The sequence below is a fragment of the Oryx dammah genome, unplaced genomic scaffold (assembly GCF_014754425.2).
Source record: "Oryx dammah isolate SB20612 unplaced genomic scaffold, SCBI_Odam_1.1 HiC_scaffold_22, whole genome shotgun sequence".
NCBI classification, from domain to species: Eukaryota; Metazoa; Chordata; class Mammalia; order Artiodactyla; family Bovidae; genus Oryx; species Oryx dammah.
In genome coordinates, this window is record NW_024070206.1 from 27,595,747 (window position 1) to 27,607,619 (window position 11,873).

Below are 11,873 nucleotides of genomic sequence, written 5' to 3' on the forward strand. Positions count from 1 at the left end.
AAGCAATATTACCGCCTTACGGCCTTGAAGTCTCACTTACTTTCAGCTTTATGAAGGGAGGAGCAGAGTTTGCAGCTCTGACCACAGGGCTAGCTAGCACAGTGCCTTCATGAGACAGTTACTACTCTGGTTGCTCTCTAATTTCTGTGTGCAGCTAAGAACATCCATCATTCATTCATTCTCCATCGTTTAGTCAGGATTCTCCAGAGAAAACCATATGTACCTGTTTATATACATACATACATAAACGTTTCTGTGTGTGGATATCCATCTATCCATCTACTTACCTATAGATATTTATTTTAAGGAATTAACTCACTGGATTATTGAGGGGGCTGGCGAGTCTGAAATCCACATGGCAGGCCAGCGAGCTGGTTACTCAGGTTACGAGTTGATGTTGCAGTCTTGAGTCTGAATTCTGCAGGGCAGCAGGTTAAAAACTTAGGCAAGATTTCTACGTTGCATTCTTTTTTTTTCTTTTTTTCCTGTTGAAGTATAGTCGATTTACAATGCTGCATTATTTTCAGGTGTACAGCAAGGTGATTCAGTTATATATATATATATATATATATATATAATATATATTCTCTTTAGATTCTTTTCCATTATAGGTTATTTCAAGAAATTGAATACAGTTCCCTGTGCTATACAGTAGGTCTTGTTGTTTATCTATTTTATATATAGTAGTGTGTATCTGTTAATCCCAAACTCCTTATCCTGACCTCCTCCTTTTCCCTTTGGTAACCAAATATTTGTTCTGTATGTTTCTGAGTCTGTTCCTGTTTTGTAAATAAGTTCATTTTTATCTTTTTTTTCAGATTCCTTATATCAGTAATATCATGTGTTACTTGTTTTGACTTAGTATGATAATCTCTAGGCCCATCGATGCTGCTGCAAATGGCATTATTTCATTCATTTTTATGGCTGAGTAATATTTCACTGTATATGTGTACCACACCTTCTTTATCCATTCCTCTGTTGATGGGCACTGAGGTTGCTTTCACATCTTGGCTATTAAATTAGTGCTGCTGTGAGCATGAGGGTATGTATATCTTTTGGAGTTAGAGCTTTTGTCTTTTCTAGATATATACCTAGGAGTAGGGTTGCTGTATCATAAGGGTAACTCTGTTTTTAGTTTGTTTTTTTTTAAGGTTAATGAATAAAAGATGTAATTTTTTCTTTATCTACATTGAAAGTGAAGTCACTCAGTCGTGTCCGACTCTTTGCGACCCCATGGACTGTAGCCCACCAGGCTCCTCTGTCCATGGGATTCTCCAGGCAAGAATACTGGAGTGGGTTGCCATTTCCTTCTCCATGTTCTAGTTTTTTAAGGCACTCCCATACTGTTCTCCATAGTGGCTGCACCAATTTACATTCCCACCAACGGTGTAGGAGGGTTCCCTTTTCTCCACACCCCCTCCATCATTTGTTATTTGCCGACATTTTGATCATGGCCATTCTGACTGGCGTGAGGCAGTCCCTCATTGCCTTTTTTTTTTCTCATTGCAGTTTTGATTTGCATTTTTCTAATAAGTAGCAATGTTGAGCATCCCTTCACGTGCCTGTTGGCCATCTGTATGTCTTTGGAGAAATGTCTGTTTAGGTCTTCTGCGTCTATGTTGCATCCTTGGGGGGATTTTTTTCCCCTTGCAAAACAGTCTTTGTGCTTAAAGACGTCCACTGATTGGATGAGACTCAGCTACATTATAGAGGGTAATCTGCTTTATTTATCAGTCCAGAGACTGATATTTGACCAAACAATTGGGTGCCATAGCCTAGCCAATTTGACACCTAATGTTTACCATCATATTCCACAGGCGTGGCCATTGAACCTTAGCAACTGGGCTTTAGTCTAATGTTGGTGGGGTTAATTGAAGTGGATGTTGTGATGATACAGCTTGGAGGGGCCCTTAGGATCTTTAGAACTCGGGCAGGATCAGTTTTCTGTGCTGGGTATTTCCCTGGGGACTCTCTCAGGATTCTTACCCAGGGGAAGTTTTGTGGAAGGGGCTGTTGTCTGAAAGCGCAGGATGCCCTGTGCCCACCTCCTCACTTCTGGGCTTGGCTCCCACGGTCAGTCTGTATGACCCTGGGCAAGTCACTGGGCTCCCGTGGGCCTCCACTTGCTTACAGAGAGTGACATGTAGACTCGATGCTGGAAGTTCCTTCCTCACTTTTCAGCACCGAATTTCTCTGCTCCTCTTTTGGTACAAGATTTGTAGAGACTTGTTAGGAATTTGCAGGTTGTGATTGCTTTCTTTGAAAATGGCTCCTGATTTGCAAATAGCATTAAGAATTGACATCATATGTGTTTACTGATCAGAACACTGAAGCCTTTTTATCATTGTAATGTGATGATGTCATACATTCAGTAAGTATCATAGGTATTTTTCAGATTAAAAAATATTTTTAAAAGTATGTCTCATTTAAAAGACATGCTCATTGTAGAATCTCCAGGGTAATGATAGGTAGACACACACTCTGCCTTCATTTTCTTGGAGTTTAGTGATCTGTAAAATATGTTGGAAAGAAGAAATACTTTGGAATAAGACGGATCTGGACTTAAACTTAGGCTTTTCCACCTTCCAGCTGTGTGAACTTGGTCATAGTATTTAACCTCTGTGAGCCTCAGTGTACTCATCTGTAAAATGGGGGTAATGAGATGTCATGACAGGGTTGTCATGAAATTAAATAAAATGGCCTGCGTGAACTGCCAAGCATAAAGCTTGACACAGAGTAAATGTGAAATAATGAGTTCCTTTGGGTGTTTTCTGACGTTCTAGGACCCTGAAGTGCCACTAGGATATCTGAGGCCAGATGCTCACTTTGTGACATGCCAAAGTCTACCTTAAAAAAAAACCAACCCACATCAGGATGTGGTCACCTTCTGAGCTTGTCAAATGTGAAAAAGGAGGGTTAAGCTGTGTTGCTTTACTTTTATAACAGATAGTCTGTCTTCTAGGAATTGGCTGTTCTTCCATTCTAGGAAGAAGTGATGAATCATTACAAGAAACACTGTTTTCTTTCTCAAGTACCTTATCAATGTGAGTAATTAAAAATAGAACCTTCAGTTGGGAGCAATTTGGGGAGGCATCAGAGTGGAGATTGCCATCCCAGGGTCGGAGTCAACATCTTTGAGTTAGTTCATCCTGGCTTTTAATTCCTGTCACTCTCTCCCCAAGGCCTCAGAAGGCTTGTAGACTGGAAAAAAAAAATTACTTAAAAGATAACTTTTATCAAAAGACTACAATCGGTGAAATAAATAATGGTAAATAATATTCTAACTAACTAAGTGACTAACTAAAAACAGGACTCGTGGATACTGGAGAGAAGCTTTGACTTGCCTGGAAATACTATGGTGCTAGGGCGCTGAGCCAGCTTGCCCTCTCCTCAGGCAGGCTGAGCACAATCCTGACCACTCTAACAGCATCGTTTGTGCTCCTCTGTCCAGCTGGTTTCTTTCGAGCCCTAAATTACTGTCAGTTACCGTTAACCTGTTTCTTTCAACTGTTCTGCTCTTCAAAGAAGATAGATTCTCAGTTATCCTTTCCTTTGATTATGGCTGCAAGGTCACATCACTACATTCTAAATGTGATTGTAATGGGGATTTCCCTGGCAGTCTAGTGGTTAAGACTCTGAGCTTCCGGTTCAAATCCTGGTCGGGGAAGTAAGATCCTCCAAGCCATTAGGCCAAACAAAAACAAAAACAAAAACAAACCCAGAAGTCATATGATTGGTGTTTGGTGTTACTTGTACCCTTAGCTCTACATTTTCTTTGGGTTGGTTACTAACCAGCCACCGGTCTCAAGTCCACTTGTGTGTGAAGATGTTTCTTACAAGGGTGGTTGTAACCGAGGGCCAAGTTTTCAGGGGTCTTGCTCTTCTTTTCCAAGGAAGATCTTGCCTTCCTCCTTCACTAGTCTCTGAATCTTTCCCTGCAGTGAGGTGGCTGACATTTATATGGTAAGAGGAAGAGAGTGAGAAAAGAGAGAAAAAGAGGGTTAAACAGACCTTGGTTGGGTGTTTTTGTAGAGCCCACGCCCCATGGCTGGGCTACAAGAGGCGGTAGTTTGTCTCTCGCCTGGGGCTGAGACCAAGGTAGGCGGGCCCCGCGAGGGAGTCCTCCGTTCTGCTCATCTGCTCTGTCTCTCCCTTCGGGCGTGGAGGGCAGGGGTTCCAGTGGTCCAGCCTCAGTCCCTTTGCACACAAAAGCTGGGACTGGCCCGAGTCCCTTTCACAAATTCTTGGAGATTCGCTGCTCACATTCCAACAGGGTCAGGAAACAGGAAGCCAAACAAAGAAAAGAAGTACAGAGGGAGAGACCTAAAGACACAGAAAAGATATGCTTTCACATCTGGTCTAGAAATTGGCACTCTGTTAACTTCACATGGCGTGGGCAATGGAAATAGAGCAGACACATTTTATGTTTTTTTTTTTTTAATTGATGGATAATTGTTTTATAATATTGTGTTAGTTTCTGCCATCCATCAACATGAATCAGCCATAGGCATATATATGTCCCCTTTCTCTTGACCCTCCCTCCCTCCCACCTGCCACCCCATTCCATGAGAAGAATTTTAGATGAAATGTTTTATTTTCATGAAATATACAATCAAAGGAGCATGTGTTTGTGTAAAATCAGTTTTAATAATAATAATAAGCCCAGCTTAAGAAATAGAACATTATCAGTATTTTATGGGGCATAGGGGCAGTTTTCAGTTACCTGTGGATATTTAATCCAGAGCCAGATGTTGGGGCTCCATCAGACATTTACATTTAAATATGTCAAATTATCACCTCTTTTAACATTGTCCAGATAAGAGTTGGTTTTAGTGGTTTGAAATCTTGAAATCCCTACTCTCCAAAATCTATTCATTATCTGACCCCTACCACTATTAAAGATTCCCCCCAACTTTTGTCTGCAAAAATATGGGTTGATAATCCATATCAAGAGCCCTATTTCTAGGAATAACATCCACTTAACTACCCAATTCTTCCTAAATTCTGTGATGTTAGAGCCAGGAATCCTTACAGACTTGAGGAAGCAGCAGTACCTCCCTTGGCAACACACATAAGGGACATATTTTGGGGTCTTTCAAGGAAGGGGGATGGAAGGGTAGGTTGCAAATATGACTTTCCTCTCCTTAATATACAGACATTGGGTCTTGCCACCAAGAATTCTCTTCTTTCTTGTCTGGCCTTTTCCAGAGGGACATCATAAATGGTTTAAAATGTTCTGTATGAGTGACTTAGTGTGCATGTGTGCTTGGTTGCTTCAGTAGTGTCCGACTCTTTGTAACTCTATGAACCATAGCCCACCAGGCTCCTCTGTCCATGGGATTCTCCAGGCAAGAATACTGGAGTGGGTTGCCATGCCCTCCTCTAGGGGATCTTCCTGACCTAAGGATGGAATCCGTGTCTCTAATGTCTCTTGCATTGGCAGGTGGGTTCTTTACCACTAGAGCCACCTGGAAAGTCCCTTGGGTGATCTGGGGAACTATTAATACAAGTTGGGTGCTTGGATGGAGCAGGTAGGCTTGGTCATCTTCAGACAGGTGGCGCCTGTGCTGAGTCTTCGTTGCTGAGTGGGGTTTTCCTATGCAGCAAGCGGGGGCTACTCTCCAGCGGTGGTGCGTGGGCTTAGTAGTTGTGGCGTGTGGGTGTAGTTGCTCCATGTCATGTAGAATCTTCCGAGACCAGGGGTCGGTCCCATGTCTTCTGCATTGCCAGGCAAATTCTTTACCACTGAGCCCCTGGAGAGGTCATTCTGAGCAGCACTGACGTCTCCCTGCTGCTCAAGGTCAAGAAGCAGCTTCCATTGCTCATCACTCAAAAGCAGTGATGATGTTTCCACCCATACACATCCTTGTATGAGTGTTCCTGCCAATCTCTCATTTCCTGGGTGCCACCAGACATGGTTTCTAACATTTTTAGGTGCTTCCCACCCCATTCCTATACCCTCGGCTGCTGGGCTGAATCTGGACTGACTTCTAGCTCTCCTACCTTCTGCTGCTTTCTCCACAGGGCTTTGAGCGTGATCTGGATCTGAGACCTAGATGGACCTAAATTTGTGTTTCTTGATCTTATTTCAGAGTCACCTCTCCTTCTCCCCATCTACTTCCTAGATCCCAAAGACCTTACACCACCAGGTGGAGCTTTCTGGACCTGGACTAAGATGAACTTCTAGCCTTGGGGCTTTTCTGCAAGGGGGTGAGGGTGGGGATTGTTTTGGATATGGCATATCATAGATGGGCAGGGTCCAGGCAAAAGGAGAAGAAGCCCCATCTTTGTTATTCCTCTCATAAAAATGCATGCCTTGTGCAGAAGGCTAGTCCTGAGAGTCTCAGGGTCTGAGTGTGGGGTCTTGTCTTGAGTCTACTGCAGCTTACAGAGGACCCCAGAGCCATTTGTGATGACAAGAGGATAAAGTCATAAGTGAGTCACTCACTCACATGTTAATAAACATCAAGTGTTCCCTGACTCAATGGCTGAAGACGGAAAATATCCCAGAAAGGATGAGAGAGGGACTTTCTGGTTGTGGAGAGTGGCGTCCTTGCTTGCTGACTGGTTTGTGAATTTTCTGTCCGCTCTTATTGGTTTCCTTCCTTGAAAAGGGAATCTCTCACGGAATGCAGACTGCCAAGAGTGAAGCTCCTGTCAGCTTCGGGCGGTGGTAATGAGGAGCTTCAGGGGTTGTTACTGAGGTGCCACCCGGGTGTGGACCCGGGTGTGGACAGTCCTCGGGGACTGTGCATGTGTAGGGCCCCTCTGGACTTTCCACTCAATTTTGCAGTGAACCCAGAACTGCTCTGAAGATGTGTATTAACAACAGCAGCAATTGAATGTGTGAGCTGTGGGCTTTGCCAAAGATGGGGCTGCCAGGAAGATAAAGCCTGTTAAATTCTTTTTTTATCCATTTGGATAAAAGGTGCTTTTGAAAGAGAGGGTTTTGTCAAGTGCCATGATCTCATTATCTGGCAGCACCCGCGGGAAAGAATCCAAGGGAAACCCGGGGCGTCGACATGTGGGTGACTCAGGGCCCGCTCCGCTGACGGTGAGCAGCCGGGGCTGCGAGTCCGTGGGAGGGGGCCGTGTGGAGGGTAATGAGGCCTGGAGGCTCCAGCCAGGGGCTCCTGCCTGCTCAGGAGTGCCGGCCGCTGGCCTTGGCTTCTCTCTCCTAAATTTCCTCTGTGCTCTTCAGTGGATGGTTGTAATCTGTGGAGGTTCTTCAAGGGCTCGGCTAACATGGAGTAGCCCGGACCTTAGTTTGCTGACAGTCCAGCCCAGTTCCCATGCTGGGCCTTCACTGTCAATTCCTGGAGGCGACTAACATGCCTGAAACATGTCCTTTGATGAGTTTTGCTCATCTTTTCAGTTTACTTAATAATATTGCTAACATATGGAAAAAGGTTTTTAAAACTTTTTATTCCCATATCTCATTTGATTCTCACTGCAGTGTCTGATGAACAGGGAAAGTGACTGATAGCGGAGTGGCCGGTCCTTGTCTTGCAGATGATGAAGAGACAGACGTTCTGCCCTAGAAATGACTTGCCTCAGCTGCATGCCAGTGGGCAACATGGATGATGTAGGCAATGTGGACCACAGTTCCCAGGACTCTTCCTGGGCATCCCAAGGTTTCTGGTCTTCTAAGCCCTGGGGTCCCACCACTGCTGCTGCTGCTGCTAAGTTGCTTCAGTCGTGTCCGACTCTGTGCGGCCCCAGGGACGGCAGCCCACCAGGCTCCTCCGTCCATGGGATTCTCCAGGCAAGAGTACTGGAGTGGGGTGCCATTGCCTTCTCCCTGATGCAGCTTAAATGCTGTGTATTTGTCGCCACGTGTTAGTCGCTCAGTCATGTCTGACTCTTTGCAATTTCATGGACTGTAGCCCTCCAGGCTCCTCTGTCCTTGGGATTCTCCAGGCAAGAATACTGGAGTGGGTAGCCATTCACTTCTCCAGGGAATCTTCTTAACCCAGGGATCAAACCCAGGTCTCCTGTATTGCAGATTCTTTACCATCTGAGCCACCAGGGAAGCCCAAATACTAACTAGGTCAGCAAAATAGGTGATGCTTTACTTATTAGCCACTGAAGAAGACAATTTACCCTGTATGTGTTTGCATTTGCAGGAATTTTCCAAAGATAGACTTTCACAAGAGATTTAGGATCAGGATGAAAAACAATATAACAATGAAAAATTCTTTAAAAAGACTTTTTTTTCCCCCCAGTTTGGCTGTGCTATTGGTGCTGAGTCCTTGAATAAGCCCTTTTTATTTTTATCCATGGAGCTAAGTTTTAAGAAACAGATTACCAGGGAAAACAAGGCTGAGTGAAATGTTTAGGTAGGGCTCAGGTCTCATCTCAACCAGGAAGACACTGGGTGGAACCACGAGGCCCTCAGGGAGGCCGTGTTATCAGGATTTGAGGCAAATGGTCCAGGTGGCTGTTTAGCATCTTCGAGTTTACAGCTTCCATTCCAAGCCAGTAACTCAGTTGCGCTCCCCAGTGACCTGTGTTCCACACCTGGAGCAGTTTCCCTGGAGGTGGCTTATTCATTAGCAAATGTGAGAAATTACTAATTAGCACCCCTCTACCAAGTTAAAGCAGTGGAGGTTGTAGGTGGGTGTTTAAAAAGGAGACCAGCTCCTCCTCCCATTCTCTTCCCTTCTGAGCAACTTGGATTAACACTGAAAGGAAGTCTCCATTCATGAAACCACTATAACATTCAAGACTTTTAAAAACGAAAGTTCAGTTCAGTCGCTCAGTCGTGTCTGCGACCCCATGAATCGCAGCACGCCAAGCCTCCCTGTCCATCACCAGCTTCCCGGAGTTCACTCAGATGGGTGTAAAAATAAGGCTAAAAACATTTGGAAAAAAAAAAAGAAAAAAACTCACAACACTACCATCCTAATATGGCCGTAGTATTTATTTTTGTCCACACATGTTGGAAGAGGGTGTTTGCTATGACCAGTGCGTTCTCTTGGCAGAACGGTTAGCCTTTGCTCTGCTTCATTTTGTACTCTAAGACCAAATTTGCCTGTTACTCCAGGTATCTCTTGACTTCCTACTTTTGCATTCCAGTCTCCTATGATGAAAAGGACATCTATTTTTTGGTGTTAGTTCTAGAAGATCTTATAGGTCTTCATAGAACTGTTCAACTTCATCTTCTTTGACATTAGTGGTTGGGACATAGACTTGGATTACTGTGATATTGAATGGTTTGTCTTGGAAATGAACAGAGATCATTCTGTTGTTTTTGAGATTGCACCCAAGTACTGTATTTCAGACTCTTTCATTGACTATGATGATTGCTCCATTTTTTTCTAAGGGATTCTTGCCCACAGTTGTAGATATAATGGTCATCTGAATTAAATTCGCCCATTCCAGTCCATTTTAGTTCACTGATTCCTAGAATGTACATGTTCACTCTTGCCATCTCCTGTCTGACCACTGCCAATTTACCTTGATTCCTGGACCTGACATTCCAGGTTCGCCTGGCCTGCTGCAGTCCATGGGGTCTTGAAGAGTCGGACATGACTGAGCGACTGAACTGAACTGAACCACACATATCCTTTGGCAGTGTGGCAAGTTCATTAGAACATAACCATTTAGTATTGTGGTTTCTTCCCCTAATATCATATCATACGTATACATTGTCTTCACCATGATAATTTTCAGTGTCTACACCATCTTCGTCGGGTTGATACTTTCAATCTACTGACCAATTCCTTTGATGAATATTTTGATTATTTCTAGATTTTTTGTTATTGAGGTGGCCAGCTACATTTTGGTGTGTTAGATACTTTGTCTTCTTTGAAATGGTTTTCTTAAGGAAATACCAGCAGGCACACCTGGAAACAACATAGCTGGGAGGATGATATCACTCTTCTGCTTCTGTCCCCACTGGAGGGAGACGCTGAGGGGTTTCAAACCATCTCACAAGGCTACTCTTTGAAGTGCTTTTTCGATTGCCTTAAAATAATCTGTTCTTGGGGCTTCCCTGGTGGTCCAGTGGTTAAGATTTCACCTTCCAATGCAGGGGGTATGGGTTCGACCCTTGGTCAGAGAGCTGAGATCCCACATTCCTCAGGCCCTCCCCCCCCCAAAAAAAAACCCAAAATGTAAAACAGAAGCAATACTATAACAAATTGAATCAAGACCTTAAAAATTGTCCAAGTCAAAAAATCTTTAAAAATAAAAAAAAGGAAGAAAAAAACAAAATACCATCCTCAGTTCTTTCTTATGCTTCTGCCTTCATTCCTGTCTCCTGCCCATCTCCACCCCCCACTTACCTCTCTCACTGTCAGTCCTCAGCCCAGATCAGCCCCTTGGACCCCTCATAAATATCCGTCTCCCCATCCCTGGAAGGGTCTTGTCTGACCCATCGTTTCACTCTTGGCTCTTTGCTGAAGATCTGCTCTCAGAGGAATGGAAAAGGCAGGGGAACAACACACAAATGAATCATATCAGTCTCTGCATCTGATGTCTTATCTCAGCATTATTTTTTGTCCCACTTACATCAGAGGCCCTCAAGGCAAGAGCCCTGCCCCTACATGTGCCATGGAGAACAGAGAGCCCTGTCGGCACTGGGTGAATGTGGAACGTTGTCATTGTAAGATGTTGATGGGAAGATGTGAATAGATGTTCAGGGAGGCAGAACCTGTGCTAGAAATGAGTGAGTGGGGCTTCCTGGGAGGACGATGAAGGGAAGAGTCTTCACAAGAAGAGGGTGCCTTCTGTGTTTTCAGAAAAGTGTCTAGGACTTCTGCTACTGGGGGATACTGGCATTGGAGAAGGTGCTAGGTTGGAGGGCTGGCCACTGGAATATGCTCCATGGAGCACTTGAGTCCTGTCAAGCTGAGTTCAGGGCTATAGACAAGGGAATGACACACAAACCTTTGGGATAATCATTCAGTGATACTGAGCAGTGGGACTGGAGCCCCTTTGACAGGTTCTATATTTTAATACTTTAAGTTTCCAAAGGGAAGTTGAACTTGAGAGAGGATTTGTCAAGGATAAAAATCCCTTGTCGAGTCAAGCCAGTGGGACCATCCATTCTCTGCTGACATCCATTCTCCATAAGCCCTTTTGACATTATCCTAAAATACTGGTGATATATACTTAACCTTCCTAGATAATTTTAGCCAAGGCCCTTCATGAGTTAAACAGAAATTACAACAAGTTGGAGAGAAATCAAAATCCTATCTAGTCAGGGCCTTTCACTTCAGGATTCAAAATAGCTTAGAGGAGTAGGATGCCTCTACAAATGGGTTCTTTCTAATGCAAAATCTGTTCTTGTGCTTGAGATGTGTTGACTGTTACGAGTCTGTTGTTATTTTTATACAAGTTGCATGGGTAAGACACCTATAATTCTATGTACACATCATTCTATAGTCAACAATTGTTTTAATATACATTTTCTCTTTATTCTTAGAACAACTTGTGAAGTAGAAGTAAGTCTGCTCCCATTTACAGAAGTGGACAGTGAGGCAAGAGAGGGATTCAGGTGGTCCACTCCCCACTTAAAATAATGCATTCTGTACAACAGTGTGAATGTATCAACACTTAATGTCATGGATCCATACACTCAAAAGTGGTTAAGATGGTAAGTTTTAATGTTATGTATATTTTACCACAATTTTTTAAATGAAAAAAATTGTACTTATCAGCAGTGGAAGAGCAAACTTGGCATTGATAGTACATGTAAAGGCAAGTTAGCCTGTATAATAGTAGTAATAGTTAACATTTATTGAGCCCTAACTAGGGGATTCCCAGGTGGTGGAATAGAAGAGAACCCACCTGCCAATGAAGGAGATGCAAGAGATGTGGGTTCAATTCCTGGGTGGAGAAGATCCTCTCAAGGAGGAAATGGCAAT